General features: G+C 38.0%; 1 protein-coding gene across 1 annotated transcript in view; it reads right to left on the bottom strand.

Annotated features, from left to right (window-relative positions):
• LOC139748138 (uncharacterized) overlaps nucleotides 1-15,416 on the bottom strand; it is a 195,902-nt gene that overhangs the window by 159,055 nt on the left and 21,431 nt on the right. The gene's annotated exons all lie outside the window — the stretch shown is intronic.

Here is a 15,416-nt window from a genome sequence, read left to right as displayed (position 1 = left end):
ACATACAAATCCATTTGTTCTTCTAAATATTTCTCACATACACTCTTCAAAGCAAACACCTGATCCACACATCCTCTACCACTTCTGAAACCAAACTGCTATTCCCCAATCTGATGCTCTGTACATGCCTTCACCCTCTCAATCAATACCCTCCCATATAATTTACCAGGAATACTCAACAAACTTAAACCTCTGTAATTTGAGCATTCACTCGTATCCCCTTTGCCTTTGTACAATGATAGAGTGCAAGAAATAAATTCTAGATTGATATGGGAAAAACTGAAAGTTGATGGAGAGAGATGGGTGATTATTGGTGCATATGCACCAGGGCATGAGAAGAAAGATCATGAGAGGCAAGTGTTTTGGGAGCAGCTGAATGAGTGTGTTAGTGGTTTTGATGCACAAGACCGGGTTATAGTGATGGGTGATTTGAATGCAAAGGTGAGTAATGTGGCAGTTGAGGGAATAATTGGTATACATGGAGTGTTCAGTGTTGTAAATGGAAATGATGAGGAGCTTGTAGATTTATGTGCTGAAAAAGGACTGGTGATTGGGAATACCTGGTTTAAAAAGCGAGATATACATAAGTATACGTATGTAAGTAGGAGAGATGGCTAGAGAGCGTTATTGGATTACGTGTTAATTGATAGACGCACGAAAGAGAGACTTTTGGATGTTAATGTTCTGAGAGGTGGAACTGGAGGGATGTCTGATCATTATCTTGTGGAGGCTAAGGTGAAGATTTGTAGAGGTTTTCAGAAAAGAAGAGAGAATGTTGGGGTGAAGAGAGTCGTGAGAGAAAGTGAGCTTGGGAAGGAGACCTTTGAGAGTAAGTACCAGGAGAGACTGAGTACAGAATGGAAAAAGGTGAGAACAAGGACGTAAGGGGAGCGGGGGAGGAATGGGATGTATCTAGAGAAGCAGTGATGGCTTGCGCAAAAGATGCTTCTAGCATGAGAAATGTGGGAGGTGGGCAGATTAGAAAGGGTAGTGATTGGTGGGATGAAGAAGTAAGATTATTAGTGAAAGAGAAGAGAGAGGCATTTGGACCTTTCTTACGGGGAAATAATGCAAATAACTGGGATATACATGAAAAACGAGGCAAGAGGTCAAGAGAAAGGTGCAAGAGGTAAAAAAGAGGGCAAATGAGATTTGGGATGAGAGAGTATCATTAAATTTTAGGGAAAATTAAAAGATGTGTTGGAAGGAGGTAAATACAGTGCGAGAGACAAGGGAACAAATGGCAAGTTCAGTGAAGGTGGCTAATGGGGAGGTGATAACAAGTAGTGGTGATGTGAGAAAAAGATGGAGTGAGTTTGTTCAGGTTTGTTGAATGTGGTCCATGATAGAGTGGCAGATATAGGGTGTTTTGATCGAGGTAGTGTGCAAAGAGAGAGGGTTGGGGAGAATGATTTGGTAAACAGAGAAGAGGTAGTAAAAGCTTTGCAGAAGATGTAAGCCGGCAAGGCAGCGGGTTTCGATGGTATTGCATGGGAATTTATTAAGAAAGGGGGTGACTGTATTGTTGACTGATTGCAAAGGTTATTTAATGTATGTATGACTCATGGTGAGGTGCCTGAGGATTGGCGGAATGCTTGCATACTGCCATTGTACAAAGGCAAAGGGGATAAAGGTGAGTGCTCAAATTACATAGGTATACGTTTGCTGAGTATTCCTGGGAAATTATATGGGAGGGTATTAATTGAGAGGTTGAAGGCATGTATAGAGCATCAGATTGGGGAAGAGCAGTATGGTTTCAAAATAGGTAGAGGATGTGTGGATCAGGTATTTGCTTAGAAGAAAGTATGTGAGAAATACTTAGAAAAGCAAATGGATTTGTATGTAGCATTTATGGTTCTGGAGAAGTCATATGACAGAGTTGATAGAGATGCTCTGTGAAAGGAAATTAAGAATATATGGTGTGGAAGGAAAGTTGTTAGAAGCATTGAAAAGTTTTTATCGAGGATGCAAGGCATGTGTACGTGTAGGAAGAGAGGAAAGTGATTGGTTCTCAGTGAATGTTGGTTTACGGCAGAGATGCGTGATGTCTCCATGGTTGTTTAATTTGTTTATGGATGGGGTTGTTAGTTGAATGCAAGAGTTTTCGAAAGAAGGGCAAGTATGCAGTTGCCTTCAGCAACAATAATACTATAAGGTATATCTTAATCAGGAATTCACCAGAAAATTCTTTTGGATGCATCTATAAAGCGACATGTGGAAATTGTGATAACTTTTACGTTGGGCAAACCGGTAAGGATATTTCTGTTAGACTTAAGCAACATAAATATATTATAGGAACGGGACAAGATTCAAATGCCTTGTTAAATCACGTTAGAAACTATGATCATTGTATTGACTGGAGTAATGCCATCTCAGTTATCAACTCTAACTCTATTACCAAGAGAAATATCATTGAATCCTCTATTATTACATACACAAATGATTATTCTCTTAATATTAGTGATGGTCTGTACAAATTAGATAACTTTATTGGCGTGCAAGGAATAGAGTGAATTGGAACGATGTGGTATACCGGGGTCGACGTGCTGTCAATGGATTGAACCAGGGCATGTGAAGCGTCTGGGGTAAACCATGGAAAGTTGTGTGGGGCCTGGATATGGAGAGGGAGCTGTGGTTTCGGTGCATTATTACATGACAGCTAGAGACTGAGTGTGATCGAATGGGGCCTTTGTTGTCCTTTCCTAGCGCTACCTCGCACACATGAGGGGGGGACGGGGATGTAATTCCATGTGTGGCGAGGTGGCGATGGGAACAAATAAAGGCATACAGTATGAATTATGTACATGTGTGTATATGTGTATGTCTGCGTGTTTAAATATATATGTGTACATTGAGATGTATAGGTATGTATATTTGCGTGTGTGGACGTGTATGTATATACATGTGTATGTGGGCGGGTTGGGCCATTCTTTCGTCTGTTTCCTTGCGCTACCTCGTTAACGCGGGAGACAGACGATACAATGGCCCAACCGCCCATATACACATGTATATACATACACGTCAACACACGGAAATATACATACTTATACATCTCAATGTACATATATATATATACACACACAAACATATACATATATACAAATGTACATAATTCATACTGTCTGCCTTTATTTGTTCACATCGCCACCTCGCCACACATGGAATTACATCCCCGTCCCGCCCTCATGTGTGCGAGGTAGCGCTAGGAAAGGACAACAAAGGCCCCATTCGATCACACTCAGTCTCTAGCTGTCATGTAATAATGCACCGAAACCACAGCTCCCTCTCCACATCCAGGCCCCACAAAACTTTCCATGGTTTAACCCAGACGCTTCACATGCCCTGGTTCAATCCATTGACAGAACGTCGACCCCGGTATACCACATCGTTCCAATTCACTCTATTCCTTGCACGCCTTTCACCATCCTGCATGTTCAGGCCCCGATCACTCAAAATCTTTTTCTACTCCATCTTTCCACCTTCAATTTCGTCTCCCACTTCTCCTCGTTCCCTCCACCTCCGACACATATATCCTCTTGGGCAATCTTTCCTCACTCATTCCCTCCATGTGACCAAACCATCTCAAAACACCCTCCTCTGCTCTCTCAACCACACTCTTTTTATTTCCACACATCTCTCTTACTTACTTACTACATCAAACCACCTCACACCACACATTGTCCTCAAACATCTCATTTCCAGCACATCCACCCTCCTGCGCATGACTCTATCCATAGCCCATGCCTCGCAACCATACAACATTGTTGGAATCACTATTCCTTCAAACATACCCATTTTTGCTTTCCGAGATAATGTTCTCGACTTCCACACATTCTTGAAGGCTCCTAGGATTTTCGCCCCCTCCCCCACCCTATGATTCACTTCCGCTTCCATGGTTCCATCCGCTGCCAGATCCACTCCCAGATATCTAAAACACTTTACTTCCTCCAGTTTTTCTCCCTTCAATCTTACCTCCCAATTGACTTGACCCTCAACACTACTGTACCTAATAACCTTGCTCTTATTCACATTTACTCTTAACTTTCTTCTTTCACACACTTTACCAAACTCAGTCACCAGCTTCTGCAGTTTCTCACATGAATCAGCCACCAGCGCTGTATCATCAGCGAACGACAACTGACTCACTTCCCAAGCTCCCTCATCCACAACAGACTTCATACTTCGCCTCTTTCCAAAACTCTTGCATTCACCTCCCTAACAACCCCATCCATAAACAAATCAAACAACCATGGAGACATCACACACCCCTGCCGCAAACCTACATTCACTGAGAACAAATCACTTTCCTCTATTCCTACACGTAAACATGCCTTACATCCTCGATAAAAACTTTTCACTGCTTCTAACAACTTGCCTCCCACACCATATTTTCTTAATACCTTCCACAGAGCATCTCTATCAACTCTATCATATGCCTTCTCCAGATCCATAAATGCTATAAACAAATCCATTTGCTTTTCTAAGTACTTCTCATATACATTCTTCAAAGCAAACACCTGATCCACACATCCTCTACCACTTCTGAAACCACACTGCTCTTCCCCAATCTGATGCTCTGTACATACCTTCACCATCTCAATCAATACCCTCCCATATAATTTACCAGGAATACTAAACAAACTTTTACCTCTGTAATTTGAGCACTCACTCTTATCCCCTTTGCCTTTGTACAATTGCACTATGCACCCATTCCGCCAATCCTCAGACACCTCACCAAGAGTCATACATAAAATAAATAAATTTACCAAGCAGTCAAACAATACAGTCACACCCTTTTTTAATAGATTCCACTGCAATATCATCCAAACCTGCTACCTTGCCGGCTTTCATCTTCCGCAAAGCTTTTACTAACTCTTCTCTGTTTACCAAATCATTTTCCCTAACCCTCTCACTTTGCACACCACCTCGACCAAAACACCCTATATCTGCCACTCTATCATCAAACACATTCAACAAACCTTCAAAATACTCACTCCATCTCTTTCTCACATCACCACTACTTTTTATCACCTCCCCATTAGCGCCCTTCACTGAAGTTCCCATTTGCTCCCTTGTCTTACGCACTTTATTTACCTCCTTCCAGAACATCTTTTTATTCTCCCTAAAATTTAATGATACTCTCTCACCCCAACTCTCATTTGCCCTCTTCTTCACCTCTTGCACCTTTCTCTAGACCTCCTGTCTCTTTCTTTTATACATCTCCCACTCGATTTCATTTTTTCCCTGCAAAAATCGTCCAAATGCCTCTCTCTTCTCTTTCACTAATAATCTTACTTCCTCATCCCACCACTCACTACCCTTTCTAATCAACCCACCTGCCACGCTTCTCATGCCACAAGCATCTTTTGCGCAATCCATCACTACTTCCCTAAGTACATCCCATTCCTCCCCCACTCCCTTACTTCCATTGTTCTCACCTTTTTCCATTCTGTACTCAGTCTCTCCTGGTACTTATTCACACAAGTCTCCTTCCCAAGCTCACTTACTCTCACCACCCTCTTCACCTCAACATTCACTCTTCTTTTCTGAACACCCATACAAATCTTCACCTTAGCCTCCACAAGATAATGATCAAACATCCCTCCAGTTGCACCTCTCAGCACATTAACATCCAAAAGTCTCTCTTTCGCGCGCCTGTCAATTAACACGTAATCCAATAACGCTCTCTGGCCATCTCTCCTACTTACATACGTATACTTATGTATATCTCGCTTTTTAAACCAGGTATTCCCAATCACCAGTCCTTTTTCAGCACATAAATCTACAAGCTCTTCACCATTTCCATTTACAACGCTGAACATCCCATGTAAACCGATTATTCCCTCAACTGCCACATTACTCACCTTTGCATTCAAATCACCCATCACTATAACTCGGTCTCGTGCATTAAAACCACTAACACACTCATTCAGCTGCTCCCAAAACACTTGCCTCTCATGATCTTTCTTCTCATGCCCAGGTGCATATGCACCAATAATCACCCATCTCTCTCCATCAACTTTCAGTTTTACCCATATTAATCGAGAATTTACTTTCTTACATTCTATCACATACTCCACAACTCCTGTTTCAGGAGTACTGCTGCTCCTTCCCTTGCTCTTGTCCTCTCACTTACCCCTGACTTTACTCCCAAGACATTCCCAAACCACTCTTCCCCTTTACCCTTGAGCTTCGTTTCACTCAGAGCCAAAACATCCAGGTTCCTCTCCTCAAACATACTACCTATCTCTCCTTTTTTTCATATCTTGGTTACATCCACACACATTTAGACACCCCAATCTGAGTCTACGAGGAGGATGAGCACTCACCGCGGGACTCCTTCTGTTTCCCATTTTTAGAAAGTTAAAATACAAGGAGGGGAAGATTTCTGGCCCCCCTCTCCCGTCCCCTCTAGTCGCCTTCTACGACACGTGAGGAATGCGTGGGAAGTATTCTTTCACCCCTATCCCCAGGGATAATATATATATATATATATATATATATATATATATATATATATATATATATATATATATATATATATATATATATATATATATATATATATATATATATATATATATATATATATATATATATATATATATATATATATATATATATATATATAAATATATATATATATATATATATATATATATATATATATATATATATATATATATATATATATATATATATATATATATATATATATACATATATATACACCACCTCGACCAAAACACCCTATATCAGTGAAGGGCGCAAATGGGGAGGTGATAACAAGTAGTGGTGATGTGAGAAGGAGATGGAGTGAGTATTTTGAAGGTTTGTTGAATGTGTTTGATGATAGAGTGGCAGATATAGGGTGTTTTGGTCGAGGTGGTGTGCAAAGTGAGAGGGTTGGGGAAAATGATTTGGTAAACAGAGAAGAGGTAGTAAAAGCTTTGCGGAAGATGAAAGCCGGCAAGGCAGCAGGTTTGGATGGTATTGCAGTGGAATTTATTAAAAAAGGGTGTGACTGTATTGTTTGACTGGTTGGTAAGGTAATTTAATGTATGTATGACTCATGGTGAGGTGCCTGAGGATTGGCGGAATGGGTGCATAGTGCCATTGTACAAAGGCAAAGGGGATAAGAGTGAGTGCTCAAATTACAGAGGTAAAAGTTTGTTTACTATTCCTGGTAAATTATATGGGAGGGTATTGATTGAGATGGTGAAGGCATGTACAGAGCATCAGATTGGGGAAGAGCAGTGTGGTTTCAGAAGTGGTAGAGGATGTGTGGATCAGGTGTTTGCTTTGAAGAATATATGTGAGAAGTACTTAGAAAAGCAAATGGATTTGTTTATAGCATTTATGGATCTGGAGAAGGCATATGATAGAGTTGATAGAGATGCTTTGTGGAAGGTATTAAGAATAAATGGTGAGGGAGGCAAGTTGTTAGAAGCAGTGAAAAGTTTTTATCGAGGATGTAAGGCATGTGTACGTGTAGGAAGAGAGGAAAGTGATTTGTTCTCAGCGAATGTAGGTTTGCGGCAGGGGTGTTGTTTAATTTGTTTACAGTAGGGTTGTTAGGGAGGTGAATGCAAGAGTTTTGGAAAGAGGGGCAAGTATGAAGTCTGTTGTGGATGAGAGAGCTTGGGAAGTGAGTCAGTTGTTGTTCGCTGATGATACAGCGCTGGTGGCTGATTCATGTGAGAAACTGCAGAAGCTGGTGACTGAGTTTGGTAAAGTGTGTGAAAGAAGAAATTTAAGAGTAAATGTGAATAAGAGCAAGGTTATTAGGTACAGTAGGGTTGAGGGTCAAGTCAATTGGGAGGTAAGATTGAAGGGAGAAAAACTGGAGGAAGTAAAGTGTTTTAGATATCTGGGAGTGGATCTGGCAGCGGATAGAACCATGGAAGCGGAAGTGAATCATAGGGTGGGGGAGGGGGCGAAAATCCTAGGAGCCTTGAAGAATGTGTGGAAGTCGAGAACATTATCTCGGAAAGCAAAAATGGGTATGTTTGAAGGAACAGTGGTTCCAACAATGTTGTATGGTTGCGAGGCGTGGGCTATGGATAGAGTCATGCGCAGGAGGATAGATGTGCTGGAAATGAGATGCTTGAGGACGATCTGTCGTGTGAGGTGGTTTGATCGAGTAAGTAACGTAAGGGTAAGAGAGATGTGTGGAAATAAAAAGAGCGTGGTTGACAGAGCAGAAGAGGGTGTTTTGAAATGGTTTGGGCACATGGAGAGAATAAGTGAGGATATATTGACCAAGAGGATATATGTGTCGGAGGTGGAGGGAACGAGGAGAAGTGGGAGACCAAATTGGAGGTGGAAAGATGGAGTGAAAAAGATTTTGTGTGATCGGGGCCTGAACATGCAGGAGGGTGAAAGGAGGGCAAGGAATAGAGTGAATTGGATCGATGTGGTATACCGGGGTTGACGTGCTGTCAGTGGATTCAATCAGGGCATGTGAAGCGTCTGGGGCAAACCATGGAAAGCTGTGTAGGTATGTATATTTGCGTGTGTGGACGTATGTATATACATGTGTATGGGGGTGGGTTGGGCTATTTCTTTGGTCTGTTTCCTTGCGCTACCTCGCAAACGCGGGAATGCTTTGAAGAATGTATGTGAGAAATAATTAGAAAAGCAAATGGATTTGTATGTAGCATTTATGGATCTGGAGAAGGCATATGATAGAGTTGATAGAGATGTGCTGTGGAAGGTATTAAGAATATATGGTGTGGGAGGCAAGTTGGTAGAAGAGGTGAAAAGTTTTTATCGAGGATGTAAGGCATGTGTACGTGTAGGAAGAGAGTCAGGTGATTGGTTCTTAGTGAATGTAGGTTTGCGGCAGGGATGTGTGATGTCTCCCTGGTTGTTTAATTTGTTTATGGATGGGGTTGTTAGGGAGGTAAATGCAAGAGTTTTGGAAAGAGGGGCAAGTATGAAGTCTGTTGGGGATGAGAGAGCTTGGGAAGTGAGTCAGTTGTTGTTCGCTGATGATACAGCGCTGGTGGCTGATTCATGTGAGAAACTGCAGAAGCTGGTGACTGAGTTTGGTAAAGTGTGTGAAAGAAGAAAGTTAAGAGTAAATGTGAATAAGAGCAAGGTTATTAGGTACAGTAGGGTTGAGGGTCAATTCAATTGGGAGGTGAGTTTGAATGGAGAAAAACTGGAGGAAGTGAAGTGTTTTAGATATCTGGGAATGGATCTGGCAGCGGATGGAACCATGGAAGTGGAAGTGGATCATAGGGTGGGTGAGGGGGCGAAAATTCTGGAAGCCTTGAAGAATGTGTGGAAGTCGAGAACATTATCTCGGAAAGCAAAAATGGGTATGTTTGAAGGAACAGTGGTTCCAACAATGTTGTATGGTTGCGAGGCGTAGACTATGGATAGAGTTGTGCGCAGGAGGATGGATGTGCTGGAAATGAGATGTTTGAGGACAATGTGTGGTGTGAGGTGGTTTGATCCTGTAAGTAACGTAAGGGTAAGAGAGATGTGTGGAAATAAAAAGAGCGTGGTTGAGAGAGCAGAAGAGGGTGTTTTGAAATGGTTTGGTCACATGGAGAGAATGAGTGAGGAAAGATTGACCAAGAGGATATATGTTTCGGAGGTGGAGGGAACAAGGAGAAGAGGGAGACCAAATTGGAGGTGGAAAGATGGAGTGAAAAAGATTTTGTGTGATCGGGGCCTGAACATGCAGGAGGGTGAAAGGAGGGCAAAGAATAGAGTGAATTGGAATGGTGTGGTATACCGGGGTTCACTTGCTGTCAGTGGATTGAATCAAGGCATGTGTATGGGGGTGGGTTGGGCCAATACTTTCGTCTGTTTCCTTGCGCTACCTCGCAGACGCGGGAGACAGCGAAAAATAAAAAAAAAAAAAAAAATATATATATATATATATATATATATATATATATATATATATATATATATATATATATATATATATATATATATATATATATATATATATATATATATATATATATATATATATGCGTTGATATGTATAGGTATGTATATGTGCGTGTGTGGACGCGTATGTATATATACATCCGTATGTTGGTGGATTGGGCCATTCCTTCGTCTGTTTCCTTGCGTACCTCGCTACGTGGGAGACAGCGACAAAGATGAATATATATATATATATATATATATATATATATATATATATATATATATATATATATATATATATATATATATATATATATATATATATATATATATATATATATATATATATATATATATATATATATATATATGTGTATATATATATATATATATATATATATATATATATATATATATATATATATATATATATATATATATATATATATATATATATATATATATATATATATATATATGTGTGTGTATATATATATATATGTGTATATATATATACACATATATATATATATATATATATATATATATATATATATATATATATATATATATATATATATATATATATATATATATATATATATATATATATATATATATATATATATGTGTATATATATACATATATATATATATATATATATATATATATATATATATATATATATATATATATATATATATATATATATATATATATAGGGGATAGGGGAGGAAGAATACTTCCCACGTATTGCCTGCGTGTCGTAGAAGGCGACTGAAAGGGAAAGGAGCGGGGGGAGCTGTTTGCTTTGAAGAATGTATGATAGAAATACTTAGAAAAGCAAATGGATTTGTATATATATATATATATATATATATATATATATATATATATATATATATATATATATATATATATATATATATATATATATATATATATATATATATATATATATATATATATAAATATATATATATATATATATATATATATATATATATATATATATATATATATATATATATATATATATATATATATATATATATATATATATATATATATATATATATATATTCCTATGAGTCCACGGGGAAAATGAAACACGAAAAGTTCCCAAGTGCACTTTCGTGTAATAATCACATCTAAATGATAACACAACATATTCTAAACTTAGTAAAAATCCCTTAGAAGCAGTTAATTCTCACTTCAATTAAGAAATGAAGTTGTTGTTGAAAGGTAACATTTCTCTAATCAAAAATTTGTCATCTTTGTCCCGTTCATTGCCATATATGTATGGACTTATCAAAACACATAAACAAAATTTTCCAGCAAGACCTATAGTGAGTTCAGTAGGCTCCATCACATATAAATTATCAAAATGGTTAGTTTCCTTATTAAGCCCTTTAGTGGGTAAGGTATCAAATTCTAATATCATGAGCAACGTAGATTTAGTCAATAAGCTAAACAGTATCAATATTAATTTTGATTTCAAACTAGTTAGCTTTGATGTTTCCTCACTTTTCACTAAAGTTCCAGTTGATGACCTTTTAGAATATTTATTTGATGTCCTGGATGATATTCAATTACCTGTTTCAAAGTCTAATTTCATTGAACTGATAAAATTGTGTATAAAAAACTGTGTATTTCAATTTAATGGATATTATTATGCTCAAAAATTTGGTATGGCAATGGGTAACCCTCTTTCACCTGTACTAAGTAATCTTTATATGGAATTTTTTGAAACAAAATTACTAAAGGATATCTTACCTTCTAATGCAATTTGGTTTTGGTATATAGATGATGTTCTTTGTGTTTGGCCAACAAATGAAAATTTACAAATATTTCTCCCCTTACTCAACAATTTAGTACCTTCCATTAAATTTACTTTAGAAAATGAAAGTAATGGTATGTTACCATTTTTAGATTGCATGATCCATAGACAAGGAAACAAGTTTAAGTTTAGCATATACAGAAAACCCACCAATGTACGCTCATATATCCATTATTACTCATCTCAACATGACAAAGTTAGATTATCATCATTTCAATCTATGTTCCTTAGGGCATTACGTATTTGCAGTCCAGAGTTTATTGATGATGAGTTTGAGAAGATATATTCTATTGGATCTAAGTTAAAGTACCCTAGATCTTTCATTGATAAATCCCTTAAGTTAGCAAAGAAATCATTTTATAGAGTTGAGCCCAAACCTCCCATTGACAACAAGAATCTTTTAGTTCTCCCTTTTAATAATAATTTCACTTTGCTTCCCATGTTCCTGAAATCCTTTAATGTAAATGTTGCCTTTAGCAACAATAATACTATAAATAATATCTTAATCAGGAATTCACCACAAAATTCTCTTGGTTGCATCTATAAAGTTCCTTGTGGATACTGTGATAAAATTTATGTTGGTCAGACTGGTAAGGATCTTTCTGTTAGACTTAAGCAACATAAATATAGTATAAGAACGGGACAAGAATCAAATGCCTTGTTTAATCATGTTAAAAACTATGATCATTGTATTGACTGGAGTAACGCCATATCAGTTGTTAACTCTATTACCAAGAGAAATATCATTGAATCTTCTATTATTAAATACACAAAGAATTATAACCTTAATATTAGTGATGGTCTATACAAATTAGATAACTTTATTGTTGATGAGATTTGTAAAATGATGAGTTTATGAACGCTCGTTGTATGTTTTGGACAATCACATGTTCACCAAATGGCGTCCTAGCTTCGTCTCTTCGATGTATATCAACTGACAGTTATATTCCTCTCTTGTGTCTCCTCTGATGATGTGATTATTACACGAAAGTGCACTTGGGAAATTTTCGTGTTTCATTTTCCCCGTGGACTCATAGGAATATCTTGATCACGCGCAAAATTGTGATCCTTTTCAATATATATATATATATATATATATATATATATATATATATATATATATATATATATATATATATATATATATATATATATATATATATATATATATATATATATATATATATATATATATATTTCTCTTGACCTCCTGTCTCTTTCTTTTATACATCTCCCACTCAATTGCATTTTTTCCCTGCAAAAATCGTCCAAATGCCTCTCTCTTCTCTTTCACTAATAATCTTACTTCTTCATCCCACCACTGACTACCCTTTCTAATCAAAGGTGCAAGAGGTGAAAAAGAGGGCAAATGAGAGTTGGGGTGAGAGAGTATCATTAAATTTTAGGGAGAATAAAAAGATGTTCTGGAAGGAGGTAAATAAAGTGCGTAAGACAAGGGAGCAAATGGGAACTTCAGTGAAGGGCGCAAATGGGGAGGTGATAACAAGTAGTGGTGATGTGAGAAGGAGATGGAGTGAGATTTTGAAGGTTTGTTGAATGTGTTTGATGATAGAGTGGCAGATATAGGGTGTTTTGGTCGAGGTGGTGTGCAAAGTGAGAGGGTTAGGGAAAATGATTTGGTAAACAGAGAAGAGGTAGTAAAAGCTTTGCGGAAGATGAGAGCCGGCAAGGCAGCAGGTTTGAATGGTATTGCAGTGGAATTTATTAAAAAAGGGGGTGACTGTATTATTGACTGGTTGGTAAGGTTATTTACTGTATGTATGACTCATGGTGAGGTGTCTGAGGATTGGCGGAATGCGTGCATAGTGCCATTGTACAAAGGCAAAGGGGATAAGAGTGAGTGCTCAAATTACAGAGGTATAAGTTTGTTGAGTACTGTTGGTAGATTATATGGGAGGATATTGATTGAGAGGGTGAAGGCATGTACAGAGCATCAGATTGGGGAAGAGCAGTGTGGTTTCAGAAGTGGTAGAGGATGTGTGGATCAGGTGTTTGCTTTGAAGAATGTATGTGAGAAATACTTAGAAAAGCAAATGGATTTGTATGTAGCATTTATGGATCTGGAGAAGGCATATGATAGACTTGATAGAGATGCTCTGTGGAAGGTATTAAGAAAATATGGTGTGGGAGGCAAGTTGTTAGAAGCAGTAAAAAGTTTTTATCGAGGATGTAAGGCATGTGTACGTGTATGAAGAGAGGAAAGTGATTGGTTCTCAGTGAATGTAGGTTTGCGGCAGGGGTGTGTGATGTCTCCATGGTTGTTTAATTTGTTTATGGATGGGATTGTTAGGGAGGTGAATGCAAGAGTTTTGGAAAAAGGGGCAGGTATGAAGTCTGTTGGGGATGAGAGAGCTTGGGATGTGAGTCAGTTGTTGTTCGCTGATGATACAGCGCTGGTGGCTGATTCATGTGAGAAACTGCAGAAGCTGGTGACTGAGTTTGGTAAAGTGTGTGAAAGAAGAAAGTTAAGAGTAAATGTGAATAAGAGCAAGGTAATTAGGTACAGTAGGGTTGAGGGTCAAGTCAATTGGGAGGTAAGTTTGAATGGAGAAAAACTAGAGGAAGTAAAGTGTTTTACATATCTGGGAGTGGATCTGGCAGCGGATGGAACCATGGAAGCGGAAGTGGATCATAGTGTGGGGGAGGGGGCGAAAATCCTGGGAGCCTTGAAGAATGTGTGGAAGTCGAGAACATTATCTCGGAAAGCAAAAATGGGTATGTTTGAAGGAATAGTGGTTCCAAAAATGTTGTATGGTTGCGAGGCGTGGGCTATGGATAGAGTTGTGCGCAGGAGGATGGATGTGCTGGAAATGATATGTTTAAGGACAATGTGTGGTGTGAGGTGGTTTGATCGGGTAAGTAACGTAAGGGTAAGAGAGATGTGTGGAAATAAAAAGAGCGTGGTTGAGAGAGCAGAGGAGGGTGTTTTGAAATGGTTTGGGCACATGGAGAGAATGAGTGAAGAAACATTAACCAAGAGGATATATGTGTCGGAGGTGGATTGAACAAGAAGAGGGAGACCAAATTGGAGGTGGAAAGATGGAGTGAAAAAGATTTTGTGTGATCGGGGCCTGAACATGCAGGAGGGTGAAAGGAGCGCAAGGAATAGAGTGAATTGGATCGATGTGGTATACCGGGGTTGACGTGCTGTCAGTGAACTGAATCAGGGCATGTGAAGCGTCTGGGGTAAAGCATGGAAAGCTATGTAGATATGTATATTTGCGTTTGTGGACGTGTATGTATATAATGTGTATGGGGGTGGGTTGGGCCATTTCTTTCGTCTGCTTCCTTGTGCTACCTCGCAAACGCGGGAGACAGCGACAAAGCAAAAAAAAAAAAAAAGATATAAATATATATATATATATATATATATATATATATATATATATATATATATATATATATATATATATATATATATATATATATATATATATATATATATATATATATATATATATATATATATATATATATATATATATACATATATATATTTTTTTTTTTTTTTTTTTTTTTCCCAAGCTCTCTCATCCACAACAGACTTCATACTTGCCCCTCTTTCCAAAACTCTTGCGTTCACCTACCTAACAACCCCATCCATAAACAAATTAAACAACCATGGAGACATCACACACCCCTGCCGCAAACCTACATTCA

Source organism: Panulirus ornatus, chromosome 72 (genome assembly GCF_036320965.1).
Source record: "Panulirus ornatus isolate Po-2019 chromosome 72, ASM3632096v1, whole genome shotgun sequence".
Classification (NCBI taxonomy): Eukaryota; Metazoa; Arthropoda; class Malacostraca; order Decapoda; family Palinuridae; genus Panulirus; species Panulirus ornatus.
The sequence above is the reverse complement of the archived record's forward strand: the minus strand, read 5'-3'. Positions and strand labels throughout refer to the sequence as shown.